Raw genomic sequence first — 11649 nt, 5'->3', positions numbered from 1 at the left:
TTAGAACGTGGGGGGGCTCTGGCAGGCTGCTGGGCTGGGAGGTTTGTGCAGACCTGGTTTATATTCACAAGGCTGACGGATAGGTCCTTGGGAGGAAAAGCCAAAATGCACCAAGATTGAGTCCGGGGAAAAACACGACTGAAGTCACCGCTGGCTTCACATCACGAAGCACCCCAGGCTACATATCCAGAATATACATCAGTACACTCCTTTTCACACATCTATCCCCATTCTGAGTCAGGCTTTGCCAAGATTAGCCTGGAAAACACCAGGGCTGGCAGGGAACAACAGCATGACCTGAGGGCTGGGAGCCCACCCTGCAGGCAGCTCTGCAGCCGTCACAGCAATGGGTGGGCATTGTGCTGTCACCAGATCACAGCTTCTGACCCTGAACTGGGGGTTCAGGAAGGTCTCTGGTTCCCCAAGGGCTGCCTAGGGAGAGCTTCCTTCCCACTGCTACAGGTTGTCTCCCACCTTCAGACCTTACAGCCTCACCAAGTTGAAATGAAAAGAAAGAAATAAATCAAGCTAAGCATTCTCCTTAAACATATATTTTTCATTTCAAGAAAAACTCTTTCCTGTATTGGAGTTTTTGCTTTTCTTCTGAAGTATTTTCTCTGCCAACCCATTTGTTTGCACTGGAGAACCCCTCACTGCTCTCTGCTCCCACCCGGAGCCCCCACCCACCCCACAGCCCCTGGGGAACAGCCAGCACTGAGGATGGGGCACTGCAGCAAGGTTTGATGAACACGTTCATCTGGAAAATAGTTGGGGGCATTACCTCTTTGCTGCCTCAAAGGAGTGCCCTGGGACTCGGTTAATTAACTTCTTGAAAAGGTTTTGAGATTCCTCCATGACACTGCCTTTATTAAAAGCCTATATGCGCATTTTTCCCCTTCCAATTTACAACATTTCCCCCTGGAATGCGCTTTGATTTTTAAGCAATTTATAAGTCCTCAGGCTTTGCCTGGAAGGTAATTTATACCCATTCCTGTTTTTATGTGTGTATACATGTGCTGCAGCTCATCGGGAAGAAACAGAAAAAGCAATCAGCTTTGCAGAGGCTGCTATTGACGGAGGAGTGATTTGCAGGGGCTGGGAGCTCCCTGTGTCCCAAAGGGCTTCAAACAAAGGAAACCCTTGGTGAGCTTTGGGGGCATGGATGGCCTTCCCTGGGCTCAGCATAGGTTGTCCAACCACAGTCCCTGTGGGATGCAAAAAGAGCTGACAGCATCATGAAATGCTCCCAGAGTCACCGCGCTGCCCCCTGGGCCACGCTGATGTGATCTTTAACACTGCAAAAGCAATTTGTTCCAGGGAGTTTTATTTATGCAAATGCTTGGCCATATTTCATGGCATTCCCATCTCCTGAGGCAGGGCTTTAATAAAGGCCCAGAGGCAATAGGGTCACAGTGATGGGAGGAGAAATGCTACATAGGATGCAACAGCCCTGCATTGATCCACGCATGCTGGGGCTGTGACCCCAGTCCCAGCTGCTGGAGATGTTTACATTTCCAAGGCTGCTCTTCAGATGAGTAACCTCTCTTTTTATTTGTATTTTGAATCAAACTGCTGCAGACTGCTACCAGACCCCTTCCTGTTGCAGTCTTCATGCCCTGGGTGCCACACACATTTCCTTCTCACGCAGCTACTTTTGCCCTCACCTACTGCAAGTCTTTGGATGCATTACAGCAGGAGAAGGTGATGGGAGCTTAGGGAGTTCTGTTTCTGGGCTTGTGGGCTGCAGCAGCCCTTCTTCCATAGGAATTGGCAGAGTTGACACTGTGCCTACGTAATGCTATAATGGAATGACAATAGCAAGGTGGCAAAGTCTTTGGCTACAGCAAATGCAGCAGCCTTCAACGTAGAAATGAAGGAAAAGGGCTGCTTACCTTCAGGAGGCTTCAGGTACACAGGGATCCACAGCAAGAGATGCCCTCACCTCCACTGCCAACCCTTAAATGAGGTCTGGGCAGGGGTGGATCCTGGCTCCAGCCCTTCTGGTCACTCAGTGCATTGCATACACCTGATCTTCCCTGGGTTGGCCCTGCCTTCCCACCAGGTGCTCAATGAGTGTATCAGGCCATGACTTAGCATTTCTGCTACAGCCTGTATCATGACCTCCTTTTTGTATTTATGGATAAATACAAAAGTTTTGCTTCCGTAGGTTTTCAGTAGCACTTGAGTGCCCAAAGGAGGCTCATAGCCCAGCCCAAAAGTGCAGGGCATCAGCACGTAGCTGACAGCAGCACGCCATGAGGAGTGCAGCAGCCAACACGTTGGGTCATTTACCACCACATTTTGAGCAAAGCTGGTGTTTGGCTCTCTAGAAAGGGGCAGAAGGGAAGAGCTGATCCTACCCGAAGCCCTAGCAGACACAGAGGGTCTCATGCAGGATGGTGCCCAACTGATGCTTTGCATCCACAGTGCCCTTTGCCCTCCTCCAAGAACTGCTGTCCCTCTCCCACACCTACTGTGCTCCATACATTTGCATTTCTCAGCTCTCTTCTTGCCATCTGTGCGCACCAAGTCTGACTCTGTGACCCGCGGTGGGAAAAGGAAGGATGCAAAGAGGACACCAGTATCCCCCAGTAACAGAGAGCCACCAGCTCCCAGTGATGGGAGAGGGAGTGAAGGAGGAGCTCTGGGGCTAATCTGCATTTAAAAGAGGAGGAATCAGCAGAAGGGAGGAGGAGAGCAGAGGAGAGAGGGGAGATAAAAGGGAGAGAGGCCTGAATTTGCATGTTGTTTTTCCTTATGGCAAAAATCATTTGAAAGCTGATGTACTGCCAATAGGAACAAAAAGAGCCCCATTGGCAGTGCCCCAGGCTCCTCATTTACTCTTTTACAGCAAGGAATACTTATAAAAACTGAATAAAACATCTAATAAGGCTGTTTAGGATTCCTTGAAAGATGTCTCCATCAAAGCAGCCAAGGTCAGCGTGGCTCACGCAGTACCCACACACCTTCCCAGGGTGGTGATGGCTGTGTAGGGCAATGCGTGCTTCCAGTGGGACATTCTGGGGGCAGTGAGTTGGTTGCATGAGGTTTTCCCATCCAGGAGGCTTTGAGGTTGGGTCTTTGGCAGGAAACCTTGGCTGTGGTTTGGGGAGGATGCACTGTTAGTAGGGTTGGTTTCCATGTGGCGCAGGATCCATTCAGGCACTGAGTCTCACTGTGCCTCTCACAAGATCTTGCCAAGGGGAAACCTCTCTCCCATTGTTGGTTCTGCTAAATTAGCCAGAGGGGTTCATTAACCAGGTTAAATTAAGCAGGGATCAGCTTAATTATCAGCTGAGACAGCGTCTGAGCACCCACATGTGTGTGTGTGTGTCCCCAGCTGTTATTTTTTTGCCACTTCAGTGGGCCCAAGAGCCATTCTTGGCCATGCAGATCACCCACTGTAAGAAAACACCTTTTCCACACTGGTTTCTCCCAATGTTGTGCAAACCTCCTCTGCAAAACACCAGCGATTCTCAGCACTGCATTCAACTTGGGAGCTGCCACCATGGTTGCAATGATGGACCCCGGCCATAAGCTCCCATTGAGCACTTTGCTGTTTGCAAAGGATACTGCACAAATGTGCTCCTGAATCCCTTACTCTCAGGGTTGGAGTGGGGCTGGGGAGGGAGAGAATGCACTGCTGTTAATAGGAGTAAATATTCTGGAGTTTTTAATTAAATATGAGAACCATGTTGAGGATGGGAGCGGAGCCATTCTGGAATATGAATTATTGAGAACCCGCCTTCCCAGATGTTCACTATTTCCACCCCAGCCTGCAGGCGTTTCAGACAAATAACATGGAAAATAAATCCAGGTTTCAAATCAACAAGAAAACAATGGACACAACGGCCCTGTGTGGCCCTCATATGAAAAAAGAAAGCACAAACCTGCAAGGGAAGCAGGCACCTGAGTGCTGCCCCATGGCTCTGCTGGGTGAGGGCAGCTGGCTCAGTTTGGACCCAGCATCGTTCCCTGCTGCTGCAGGGCTCTGGGAGAGTGGCCTCGTGGTGCTGCTGCTCAGGAAGGAGCAGTGCTGCTGTTCTGGGGCTTTGGGAAGAGGCTCTGAGGATGCTTGCAGCAGGAGGGCTGGCGCACGCGGCGCAGCTCCGGCCAGCTGTGCGCAGTGATTACATGGGGCCTCCCGAGAGGGGATTAAGTGGGTGCAATTGGCCAGGATTGACCTCGATGGATCTCTCTTGATTCACACCAGCTGGGGAGCTGATGCAGGGTGTGTTTGGGCACCCGTTATGCAATGCTTGTCCTCAGAAATCAGGGCATGGCTCTGATGGCTGCTTCTGTCCGAAGGGGAGCAGCATGCGGTGCAAACATAGATTGAGGCAAGGCAAAAATTCAACCCAGAGATCACTTATATCACTTAAACCCTCCCCCCTGGGGAGAGATGTGTGTGCATCAGAGTGATCTCTTCATCCGGCTCAGCTTTGCTGAGAAAGAAAGGAAAACTGCAAAACCTGACCAAAGGTTGAGAATTGAGAAGGAAGAAACTTGATTGCACTGGGGCCAAACACACGAACAGCAAAGATCCATTATTTCTCTGTGCCCTGGAAATTAATGTCTGGGTGATTAACAGCACTCGGCACAAGCTCTGTGCTGGAACTGGGGGCACTGCAGTGCAAAATGGGCACAGCTGGAGCCATGGATGCTGCAGGAACAGCTGCATCTTCCCCCAGGAAATGCCTCACCTCCTTTGTGGAGCTGGTGCCTGGAGCACGTGAGGGTCCTAATGAGGCTGTTTGGCAGCCCAACATACATTATTAGCCTCCTCACTAATGGACTTCTCTAATAAGAGTGCCCTTAAGTGACCTCGGTGAGTGTTCATCTACTTCTAACTAGATTTATGATCGTGACCCATTCCTGTATAAGCCATAAAGAACAATCAGGCATCATCACAAATATCTCTTCATCTCCTGCACAGCTTCTGAAGGGGTTGGTGCTGCCGTGGGGATGCTCTGGACAGGATAAAGGCAGTGCCCCAGCTGCCATTCCCCCTTTGTTCTACCTGTGCTGAAGCTGCTGAAGGGGAGGGAGGGCAGCTTTATTCCCAAATCACCTTCTCAGAGTCCTCCTTTGCTGGGGGTGTTGATGAAGCACAGACTTTCAGGGGCCTTTTGTTCCTCCCCAGATAATGGACTGCTGGGGTGATCCCTCTCTGATTTTGTGGCAGGGGGCTCAATGCAAGGCAGAACTTTTGGTGAGCAGCTGACCCTGGTTGCTTCCCCACCAGCATGTCTGATTCCGTTCCTCTGTAATTGCGTGGTTAAAAGGGCTGGGAGTTTTAATTGCTGAAACTAGCCTGGGGGAATATTCTTATTTTTGGAGCATCGGTTGTTTGGTCAATACCCTTCTCACCTGAGAAAGTCAGTGCAGCCTGGCTTCTCAGTGGTAGTGATTTTCCATTAGCCTTTGAAGCTGAACCAGCTCCAGAGCTGCGTGGGGATTCGTTATGGGCTGTGTTCCTGATGAATCTGCATCCTGGAGCAATGAGCTGAGCTCTCCACGAGAGGTTGACTTTGTGGGGCTGCCACGCTCAATAGTTCCCTTCTGTAGGAGGAAGAGGAGGGAGGATGAAGGCATTGGCAAAATAACGTTGGGTTCTTAGAATTCTCCTTCGGATCCATTTTTTAAGCTGAAAGGTTTGATTTTCACCCACACAGCCTTGTTTCCAACTGCTGGTATGTGTACCTGCCCTCAGGTGCAGCAGCAAAGCAGTGTCCTAAAGGCGAGATCCACATCCTCACAAGAGCAGATTGGAGAATCTCTGGGTCCTGAATCCCTCCTGGGCTGCCCCGGCCGTGGCAGAGCACACCCACAGCCCCATTGCATAGCACAGCCCTCGTGCAGAAAGGGCTTTTTTCACATGAAAACCCAAGCTGGCTGCTGCAGACCTGCCAGCCGGAGCAGACACTCTGAGCTCAGTGCTATTAGCCCAAATGCTTTGGCTTGCTTCCTTTCCTTCTATTTTTTTATTCATGCTGTCGGCAAGCAAAATCAACCAGCTCCATTATGTATAATTTATTCTGAATTAGATCAAAGGAACAGTTTACGAGGTAGGTTTGGGCATTATTATTTTTTTTTTAACCTTTTTCTATTTTTTAGAAATATATATTTATTCTCCCCCCTCCCACTCCCCTCCAAGACACACACACTCCCTATTGCGTTTTTCCATGAGCAAACTATAAATTATTCACCAGCCCATACCAGACAAGTGCTCTTCAGGACTGGAAACCAAACCAGCACCATCCCCAGCAGGGGGACAATTCTGAGGGTGTGCAGGGGATGCTCTGGGGGCTCTGTGCTCTGCGTGGAGTGAAGCTGAGGGGCTCAGTTTCTTCCAGGCTATCTAAAGACATTTCTTTGCATCAGGAAATCAGGGTCTTTTTGGCAGCAGGGCCACGGGGAAGCACTTAGCTCTCCTTGCCTCCCACCTCAGGCTTGCAGGGTTGTTGGAGCCTGAACCATTTGTTCCTGTAGCTGGTGAGGGCTGTTTATCGCACTGCAAAGGCGGTTTTAAAGCCCTGCAGAACAGTGTGTTCTGGGAATGGGGCTTCGGTACAGCAGCCAGCTTGTTGGTGCTGTAAAACCTAATGCTCATGGAGCAGGAAGCTGATCTGGGCGGGCATCTGCTCGTGTCCACCACTGCCATCTCCCAGGATGAGTAGGAGCTGCTCACTCAGATGAGGCATCGGTTGGAATTGGGCAGCTGGGAGGGAATATCACCTCTGGACCCCACAGTGGCTCCTTTTCTTGTACCAGGCCTGGGGGCTGCTGGTGGTGTGCTCCAGCATGCGTTACTTGTCTGCTTGCTTTTTGGTGATGCTGTTGCTGTTGTTGAGAAAAATGGAGATTTAAACACATCTATAAAGCACAGGGCATCGAGGTGTAATTGTGTAATTCCACAGCTCAAGGGCATGGAGTGCTTGGTTTACTCATGTGAACCTCTGCCTTCCCGCCTCGTGGAATGGTGTAAAGCTCATGTGCATGTCAAGTGAGCAATGCCACTGAGTGCCTGACAGCCTGCAGGGTCTGCAGGAGAGCCCTCAGCCCTGCTGCCTTCCCTCTTCTTTCTCGAGGGAAAAGGAAAGTAGCACTTTTCCAGAAGTTCAGCTAACTGACTGTCATGGTGCAGGGCTGGCGGGCAAGTGGGGCTAACAGGGAGAGGAATGCTGCATCCATCTGGAGATGCTTCTCTATCACATGAGCACTGCCAGACAGAGCAGCTCCCCTGTATGGCTGTAATCAGTGAGCTAAAGTCAGCCAGAGCCCCTGGTTAAGGGCTGATCCACCATGAAGCCAGGAAGGATTTCTCTGTAAGGATGGGAAACGGACCTGGATTAGCTCTGGTCAGGAATGTGAGCTCCTGCACTCCCTCCCCATTAGGTCAGCGCTCAAAGTGTGCCCCAAATTATACCTCAGTCTACAGTGGGGATGAGCCAACCCATGGGGATCAGTGCCACTGCTGTCCCCAAGAATGGCTCCTGTCCCTTCCAAATCAAAGCAGACAGGGACACTTCCAACCTTCACACTGCATGGGCCAGGCAGGCAGACTGAACCCACGCTCGTTTTCAGGATCAAAAATGGGTCAGAATACGGCAGAAACATCTGCCATTGATCAGTGCGTCATGACAGTGCCAGCACATAATTGTCTCTTTGAAAATCCATTATCACCTCCACCCTCTTTTTAGCTAGAAGCTTTCAGAGCTGACAGGGGCTGTGCTTTGAGTGCGGGTGGTAAATATAGCACCATATGGCCGAGGTATTATTATTGGGCTCCTAATGAAATGCCATAATTCTGCTTCTGCCTTAATAACTCCTGCATCTTCGATTGATTTGTGCTTGCATGTGCAGTGCTTGCTTATTTGGAACCCTTCCCTTTCACGACACCTTGCCAGCAGGTGCCAGCAGAAGGAAACAGCAAACAGCACCACCAACACCATGCAGAAGGAATGCTGAGCTGTCACAATCTCTGTTCACCTGGACTTACAGGACCATAGAGTCATTTGTGTTGGAAGGGACCCTTAAAGGCCATCTGGTCCCATTCCCTGCAATGCACAGGGATACCCACAGCTCGATTGGTGCTCAGGTGCCCCATCCCCTGACCTTGGGCTTCTGCAGGGATGGGGCATCCACCACCTCTCTAACCAACCTACTGTACTACCCTTATCGGAAAAAGACTTTTATCTCATATCCAATCGAAATCTACCCTCTTTTATTTTGAGGAGCATCAGCAGACCCTGCAGCCCAAGCAGGTGAGACGTCTCCTCCCCATCTCCCTGCTTCAGCAGCACCATTTGTTGGTGCTAAAACCGCTTTCTCCTCTGAATGACAAGAGCAGCTCATCCTGGTGGCAGAGGCAGGAAGGCTGTTCTGGGGCAGACACAGCACATCCATCACCGCTGGGGCTGAGCCCATCCCTCACCCAACGCATTGCCTTGGGCTCATCACACCTCTCTGCCTTCTCCTCATTCTCCCTCCCCCTTTCCTCCAGACAATCCCATTGACTGAAGCATCCCCGAACCTCTCCGAAATGTGACAGTTGCCTCACTGACAGTTGCTGTGCAAATTACCCTGAGATTCATTGTCGCGGCGGGGGAACGGCTTTAGGAAGATGCTTGAACATTTCTCAAGTGCAGGGTTTAATGTGATTGGATTTACAATGGCTTTTTGATCGCTTTCTCTATACCTATTTACAGACATGGGGGACATCTCTCTTCCTCCCAAAGATGGAAATGTCCCCTATGTGTTCAGTGCTCTGATGAGTCGGCAGCTCGGTGGGGGTCTCCTGGTGGGGGCCCATAGAATCACGTAGGTTGGAAAAGACCTCTAAGGTCATCAAATACCCTCATGTCAATTGCACTCTGGTGTAGTCCCTAGACCAGGGCCCTGCTGTGCCTTGCAGCACAGAGTTGCTTGTTGAGCATCTCGGTGGCATTCGGTGCCTTGGCCACCAGCAGTAATGAGTGGGGCTCCTTCCCCCCATGCAGTCATTGGTGGGCTATCAGTTATTGAAGCTATGCTAATAACTTTTCTGAGATGGTGTGTAACCAAAAGGACTGCTGAAAATCTGGAAGAAGCCATCAGCTGCTCATTAGGTATTTATTAAATGACATTATCAGCTGTACCGCATGTTAACAGCAGCAGCACCTCCACACGGAGCCTGAGGGTTTAACAAGACCAAAACTGAGGGTGAATACAAGAAACTTTCTGAAATTTGGGCACATCTAAGCTATGAGAGCGGGAGGTGGCTGCAGCCTGGGAGCTCCTGAGCAGGGCAGCTCTCATCCTTTCCATCTGCATGGATGCTGCTGGGGGGAATGTGCAAAGGGGCTGCAGGTTGAGCAGGAGAGGGATTAAAACAAATAGAAAGATGTTTTCTGAGATTTATTTTTTTTTTTATGGGGGTTTTTAATTCCATAAAAAAGGGGAAAAAAAAAAAAAGTTTTTTTTTCCTTTCATCTGACAAGAAGCAGCAGAATTTCTGTTTCTTCTCCCCGCTGAAATCAATTGCCAAAATGGGATGTTTGCAGTTGGGGCTTTGGGCAAAATCCAACAAATTCTTTTACAACAAGCAAAGAAACAACATTTTTTTTTTTGGTTTGTTTTTTGGTAGAAACACGTCTTGGGGCTGGGGGTGTTGCCTTCATCTGTGGCTGCCCGATGGAGTTTGATCACAGCTGGGAGCCCATAAGCTGCCTGTAATCCCACAATATACATAAATGAATGTGCATATCCCAAAGCCTTTGCCCAATCCCTATTTATCTGGTCCCCATGGGGATGTTGGCACCTTGGGAGCTTTCAGCCCTCACCACAGAGCTGGCTGCTCTGAAGACAGCAGCGTTTATTGGGGTTGCAGAGCCCATTTCCCCGTGTCCCACCCATGATGGGGCTTTGCCCAGGAGCCCTGGGCTGTGGGCAGTGAGTGGGCATGAAGAGAATCCCAGCAAAGCCACAGCCACGCTATAACCACACATCATTCTGACAACGCTCTCCGTGCAAACGCTACTTAAGATGTCACTGATGATTGATCTGTTTGCTAATTGAGACTTTCGCTTGGAATGATGGCGGTGGAGTTTTATTTCTTTTATTGTTTTATGTTATCTTAAGACCGACGTGTTTGCAGCAACGCTTCTTTAGGCTGTGTCAGTGAGTGCTGTGGAGAGGTGGCATGCAATGCGTGGAGCCTGGCGTGGAGATGAGCTGCTCTGGTGCCTCAGTGCAAGCACCCATGCCTCAGTTTCCCTCCTGGTAGAGAACAGCTCAACTGTTTAACGAGACAATGCACCGACAGCTGATGATGTCCTGTGCTGCTGCAGAAGAGCAAAGCCCTGCTGGAGGGCAGCACTGGGATGGAGAGCAATATTTGGTTGTTTTTTACCTGGGAGGTGGTTGTTTGGTCAAACAGCTCATGCAGCAAATCAGCACTTCAGAAATGCTTAAGCAGAGCATGTGGGGAAGCTTCTGCCTCCTCCAGATCGCAGCACAAATTAGGTTTGGCTCCAGCAGCCCAAGTCCATTGGAGGATGCTGCTCAATGCCATGCCCAGCACCCAGTGCTGCCTTGCAGGACGATGGGCAGCAAACTCAGCTCAGTTCAGAGCAGTGCTTTGCTTTTCCCAAAACCTTTTCTTGAAAACACACTCCAGCGCCAGGAGGCAACAAGGCTCTGCTCTCACTTAAACCCAACAATTAAATAATGATAATCCCTTGAATGCCATCCAGGTCCAAACCCTCCTTCCTCTTGCTTCTCTCCTTGCTGCTCGACACAGAGGAGAGCTGGGGTGCTGCAGAATCTGCCCTCCCTTCCCAGGAGAGCTCATCAAAAGGCAGCACCAGTCTTGATGTGCTGGTGGGGCAGCCTGCATGGCTTGCATCTCATCTGCCTAAACGAGAGCAGGGACCCAGGCAAGTGCTCCAAAGCTCTGCATTACAGCAAAGCTGTATGCTGCTGATGGGCAGCAGCTGCCAGGGCGCAGTCAGTGCCCATCTGGTGACCAAGTGATGGTGTCCATCTGCCTTCCTGCCATGAATAAAGGAGAAATGGATCTGCGTGGATAGGGGAGAAAATCGGTAAATAAAGCGTGGCTGCCTGAGCTGGAAAGCAAAAGCAATTTTCTTTTGTCACGAGCCCATCTGCCACACTTCCAGAACACAGTCCTTAAAGAAAGAGAAGGCATGAGAGTGGCAGTGCCCAAGTGGTGTCCCAAGACTGTGCCAGGTGGATGGTTGTGCCCACCCAGCAGCTCCCCATCCTGCTCCCTTTTGCACCCCTGGATGCTTAGCAGCAATCCATCTCACTGCCACACTGCCAGCACAGCCTTTCCCCACTGATGGCTTTTCTCTGCACAGTAAGGCCAATAACAAGCAATAAATGAGACATAACGAGGCTTGGCGTGCCCTTGACAGCATAGTGCAGCAGGCCTTGCACACCAGCTGCAGGGCTGGGCAGGGAACAGCCCATGGCATGCTCATAAGGCTTTCCCATGAGCAAGGAATGGGTTGGCAGCAAGAAAGAGAAGGAAGAAGAGGCAACAAGTTTCTCCAGCAGGGCAGCAAGCATGCTATCCTGAGCATCCAACACCCTGACACTGAGTGGTACCGACTGCCACCGCTGCCTAATCAAGTGCAGCTGATA

Source organism: Phasianus colchicus, chromosome 19 (genome assembly GCF_987193195.1).
Source record: "Phasianus colchicus chromosome 19, bPhaCol1.hap1.1, whole genome shotgun sequence".
Lineage (NCBI taxonomy): Eukaryota > Metazoa > Chordata > Aves > Galliformes > Phasianidae > Phasianus > Phasianus colchicus.
This window is presented reverse-complemented; position numbering follows the sequence as displayed.